Source organism: Asparagus officinalis, chromosome 3, assembly GCF_001876935.1.
Source record: "Asparagus officinalis chromosome 3, Aspof.V1, whole genome shotgun sequence".
In the NCBI taxonomy this organism is placed as follows: domain Eukaryota; kingdom Viridiplantae; phylum Streptophyta; class Magnoliopsida; order Asparagales; family Asparagaceae; genus Asparagus; species Asparagus officinalis.
This window is the reverse complement of record NC_033796.1, coordinates 56,573,719-56,579,750: the sequence shown is the minus strand read 5'-3', so window position 1 is coordinate 56,579,750 and position 6,032 is coordinate 56,573,719.

Sequence of the window (6,032 nt, the reverse complement as noted above, 5' to 3'; positions counted from 1 at the left end):
GTTTTTTATTTGTAAAAAACGACCTATTTCAGTTTTATTTGCAAAAACCGACCTGGTTTCAGCCTCAGCGATGAAACCAGGTCGGTTTTTAAAAAAAAGTTTCCGAAACTTCACGGGAGTTGAACTCCCGTGAAGTTTCACAGTTAAAAAAAAATTTTGAACTGTGAAACTTCACGGGAGTTGAACTCCCGTGAAGTTTAGCAGCTTAATTAAAAGCTGCTAAACTTCACGGGAGTTCAACTCCCGTGAAGTTTCGGAAACTTTTTTTTAAAAACCGACCTGGTTTCAGCGCTGAGGCTGAAACCAGGTCGGTTTTTACAAATATTTTGAAAATGGGTCGTTTTTTACAAATAAAAAATCAAAAAGGTTGGTTTTGAAAATTTGTCCTAGGGGTTAATTTAGAAGGGCGATGGGGTCCACAAAAGATTCAGTGACATCGTAAGCTTTTCATCCATCGTTGGTTTCTGAGCGGACGGCCGAGATGAAGGAATCTACATTGCTGCGGAAAATTTTTGGGTAAATATCAGAACCTCCCCACCCCCAAAAAAAACGAACAAAAAAAACGCCAAAAAAAAACTTTATGGTACCGTTTGGCAAAGGGTTAAGAGAGGGGTTAAGGAGACTTAACCCCTTCTTAACCTGCCTAACACAACAAATCTATATAAGGGTTAAAGTGAGTTAACCCTCCATAATTTTCCAAACATAAAAAATATAGAAGGGTTAAGTTAACCCCTCTAGAGGGGTTAAAATGAGTTAACCCCTCAAAATGAGGGGTTTACTAATACTCCTATTTAGATGGAATAAGAGTTAACCCTTCTAATTATAAAGAAAATAGTCAAAATCATTGTTATTCCCAAACACTAAAACTGATCATAAAGGCTAAAATAAAACTTATTTAACGGGTTAATAATTTAGTCCTTCGGACTATCAAATGGGCTAAGTATATTAATCCTTCTCTTTAACCCCTCTTCATTAACCCTTTGTCAAACGGGGCCTATAGGATTAGCAGAAAACCCTCCTTAACTGCCAAATTATCAGCCTACCCTTAAGTATAGAATTGTCACAAATCCTCCATTTAACTTTCAGATTTTATCAGAAAACTCTCTTTAACTTTTAAGTTTTTACCAAAAACCCGTCTAAATAATTTAGGGGGATTTTTTTTATAAAATAAAAAGTAAAAGGATTTTGTGATTACCCATAAACTTAAAGGGGTTTTCTAATATTTTAAAAGTTAAGAGGGATTTTATGATAATTGTCCAAAGTTAAGGGGAGTTTTATGATATTTAGCCTAAATTTTTCTATTGCAACAAATGTAGCAAGTTCTCTTATTAATAAGACAATTAAAAATATGAAGTATAATCAAGTTAGTTATAACAACTCAGCCCGAATATTTATTATTTTACAATTTTGACAAACATATACTTAATTTGCAATGAAACATACTTGTAGTGACCCCAAAAAAAAATTAGTAACAAAATATGGAATCCTTATACTTTTGAAACTAACCAGACATCGGATTTGCGTTTGTAAAAAAAATGTTTCTTACCATAATTAAGAATCCAAATGTTGTAGTTTCTAGTGTGGTGAGACTCTACAGTGCATCTCATCGCGATCATCTGCGAGTGATATCTTTGAGCAAGCGGCATTGTCAAATGTCGTACCAATACTTGTGGTGATGCTCACAGTATATAGGTTTTGCCGCTGACGTGAGACCAGACTTCTTGAGGTGGAAATGCTGCTCTTCTCGCTGTAAACGATTGCCGACTTTTGTTATTTCCACAACCTGGATGGCGAGTGCCTCCCTGAGAAAGTGAAATAGATCTGAATCTTCGTCTCCGTCTTCATTCTCATTTCACTGGGGAAGCAATGATATCGACGCCATGCATATGTATGACTTCCTTTTCCTTTATGTATTTCTTGAGATCGATTGTCGTCGTTGATCATTCTGTGGACGAGCTTTCTGAATGCCCAGCAATTAATCTTTGACAAGAATTTGTGCTTAGATTATTTGGATCTTTGATGAGATTTGTGCTTAATTAAATTATCTGCAGCTGAATGAGCTTTATATATCTAGTAATCTAGCTAGCAGTATTTTTTCAAGTTCTTCATCGATTAGATCGTCGGTCTTTGGATTATGATGGCCCTGTTGAGGTTCTTGATGCTTCTGCTTTGACTAGTGTTGCTATCACATTCTTCTTTTTGTCATTGAAAGGTGAAGATTCCTTTTAATTTGTTGTGGTTGAAACTTCGTTTTAATGTTTTGGTTCCTTTTATTGAAGCGCTTAATTCGCAACTCGCTCCACATAATTCTTAGCGTCAGGCAGCTTTGAGGAATCCTCTTCAAATGTAAGCGGACGAATTCCCTGCAAATGAACTGTTATATCTAGCTAAAAATTATTCATACACATTCTCACGGCTTCTACCTTTGATATTAATGTGGACAATGCAAGCTGAGGTTCCTCCATCGATTGATAAAGTCAGCAGTTTTTCTTGTTACAATATTGTTCTATCCGAGTTAGTTCAATATTGGCACTGACAAAAGGGTTATAGGAAAGGTTCTTGCATTTTCTCCACAGAATGGATAAAAATAGGGGGCGAGCTTACTTTTTGGATTAAATCTAATTGTGGGCATATATGTTATATTAGTGTATAATGTTATCTTTAAGGTTAACCCGCATAAAGTGATCAATTAAGTCAATTGGGTTAATGGGTATTTAAATGTGTCATGGGCGAATTGTGCAGATACCAAACTGTAATTCTAATTTTATGAGGGGCTAAATTAGAAAATTGTAAATCTATATAAAGGGGTTATGGTCCCTAATCTAAAGGTTGCGTTCTCCATTCTCTAATCCCCATCTAAAGAGAATTCTCAAAAGAGAAACCTTTCAGATTAGAAGATCAACCCTAATTCAGATCCGTGCTCAAATCGTCATGGATTCAGTTATTGCTTCCGCTAATTATTATTAAACTCTTTGAATTAATCATAGTTTTATGTATTAGATCTTTAATTAAGATCTAACAAGTGGTATCAGAGCAACTGTGTTTAATTCTTTGAGATTTATGTTTAAGATTATGAAATTAGGGTTCTTTTTATCTTAATCTTGTATTATTAAAATCTGTTGTTCGTGGCACTGTAGCGTGCACGAATGAACAGTAAAAGCTCATGCTTTGGTTTCTATTTTCTTTCGGTTCAATCTGGATCAATTTGGTTGTTTGATCCATGTTTGGTGGAAAATTTGTAGTAAAAAAAATGAAAGAATCGTATTTGATTTATTCTCTCTAACTGCTTAAAAAAAGAATGATTACAACCCTCTCAATCTCGATTACAATTGGATTTCCTGATTACAAAAGAGAGGAGAATTATCTGGATTCTCCTATTTGTTTAATTCTGGGTTCTTCACGGTGGTGATGAAGTACCTCCCTCGAATGCTCGCGTCGAGTTTTCTCTCCGTTGACGATCTGAACATCTTGTTTTACTAGAACGTGGCCTTCTCCTCATGATTTGACGTTGTGGAGAACTTGCAAAGCAAGTTTTAGAACTCTGGACGAGTTGATAACTCTGAACGAGTTTGAAACTCTATGAAAGAGTTGATTTAACCGAAATCGGCTTATAGCCAATGATGAAAGCTCTTTGTTGTCGAACGTTACTGAAGGATGAACGTCGATCTCCCCCTTACTGCCAAGCCGAAGATCTCCTCTTCGCTGCCAAGTTTAAGATCCAAAAAACCCAGCCGAAAAAGAAGCCCCAAACTCAGTTGAGTTTACTCGTTTTTATAGGGGATTAAGGGGGTGTAACCGCCCCTTAAATCACTCCTAAGTGGGGTATAACCGCCCCCAAATCGTGGGAAATGGTTTTGGAACTGTTCAGCTCATGTTGAATGAGTCAAACAACGCCTAAGTTGGTGTTCATGATCCTAACTCCGCATTTTAGACTGGAGACGTGGAGTTGGGCACCCGTTGAATGTTAAAAAATGCGAGGGTCGCCCGCTGGATGTTGAAAAACGCGAGAGTCATCCGCATTTTGTTTGCTGAGGGTTGGAAATGCGAGGGTCTCCTGTGTTTCAAGAACTGAAATGCGAAGGTGAATTTCACGTTTTAGAAGGAGCTAATGACTTATAACTTCTTCTGTAGAGCGTTGTAAAGACCATTGTTGAGTGATCTTTGCCTTGGCCGTTTTGGGGTGTGAAAGTCGTCAGATTGTAACTTTCATTATTTGTGTTTGATGGGTGGTCAGCTATCTATTGTGATTTTTAGACAGTCTATAGAACCCCCTCCAAAGTTTTCGAAAGTTCGCGATTGATTGGGACGAATTTTCGGAATACTTTGGATCTCAACTCTGATCTTGGAGTTGTTGATTCCTTGTCATAAAGGAGTCGTTCTCTACACCCGCTTCGAAGGCATCTTGGTTGAAGGGATTTGCCACGCAGGACCTGTATAAAGGTATGCGTCATAATCTTGCTTCTGGAATATGGGGGTGGACCCCTGTGTTTTGAACTTGAGACGCAGGTCTCACCTTTGCATTTTGAATTTGGAACACTGGTGTGACCTCGGCGTTTTGGTGTTTGCAACGCGGGTCTGACCTTGGCGTTTCGACTTGAGACGTGGAGGTGGCTCTCATGCATTTTTTTGACTAAGTCTTTAAGACTTGTCTTTAGCTCATCTGTTTCAAGTCTCGGTTCACATCCATTAAGTTGATGAACCTGTAAACATGCATAGGATTTTTGGCAAACCCTTAGCTATCAACGGATTTGATAAGCCTTTACCGACTACCGTTTGAGTCGGGCTAGCATGTGAATTATTTGAATCCGTTTCACATGTAATATTGTGCTAAGAGAATGAACCCTCTTAGACTTGATGCTATGATTTTGAATACATAGACTTTGTCATTTTCACGGGAAAAGACTAACCGGTAACGCGTATTAGGCGTAGGCTTATCTCTAATTAGGGATCGAGATAAAGTCCCTCATGCGTGTAAGGCATGGATTTTAGCGTTATTAATAACGACCTGTCACTATGTTCAATACGTGGGCTTTGCTATTTTCACGGGAATACGCTACCCGACAGCATGTGTTAGATACAGACTTATCTCTATTTAGGGATCAAGATAAAGTCTCCCATACGTGTAAGGTATGGATTCTGGCGTTATTAATAACGACCTGTCATGATGTTGAATACGTGGGTTTTTATCCTTCTTACGGTCAAAGACTAACCGGCAACACGTATTAGGCGTTGACTTATCCCTACTTAGGATTCAGGATAAAATTCCCCATACATGCAAGGTATGGATTCAGAGATTATTAATTTAATGATAATCACTGGCTACGATATTGAATACGTAGACTTTATTACTGTTTCTTCCTGTGTTACTTGAAACACTGAAAGAAAGTTGGAAGCACCGGAGATGTAGTATTAACTTGGCATGAATTTTCACTTAGAGTGGAATTCAGAAATTTTCTTTATTATCACTAGGATAATTCTAGAAAATCTTTAATCCACTGGGATTTTATGATGAAAACTTGCTATTCTTGTTGAAAAAGGATTAACAAGTTCATTGGAGAGGGTTTGACTGTTAGAGGTGTGATGTTAACCTAACAGTATTTTATGGGCCTATCGCTCTTTTGAAGAGAGTCGATAAGTTGATTTGGTCGTCAGAGGTGTGATATTAACTTGACGGGTATGTGGACCTATCGCTCTATTAAGGAGAGTCTATAAGTTGATTTTATCAGAGGTGTGATATTAACGTGACAAGAAGAATATTACGATCGGGGTAATTTTGAGTACCTATCGCTCTATTGGAGAGAGTCGATAAGTGGATTTTGTCAGAGGTTTGGTGTTAACATGACGGGAATTTGTTGTGATCGGAGTAACTTTGTGGACTTATCATCCTATTGAAGAGGATTGATAAGTTAATTATCAGAGTTTTGGTGTTAACATGATGGGAATTTGTTATGATCGGAGCAACTTTGTAGACTTATCATCCTATTGAAGAGGATTGATAAGTTAATTGTCAGAGGTTTGGTGTTAACATGACG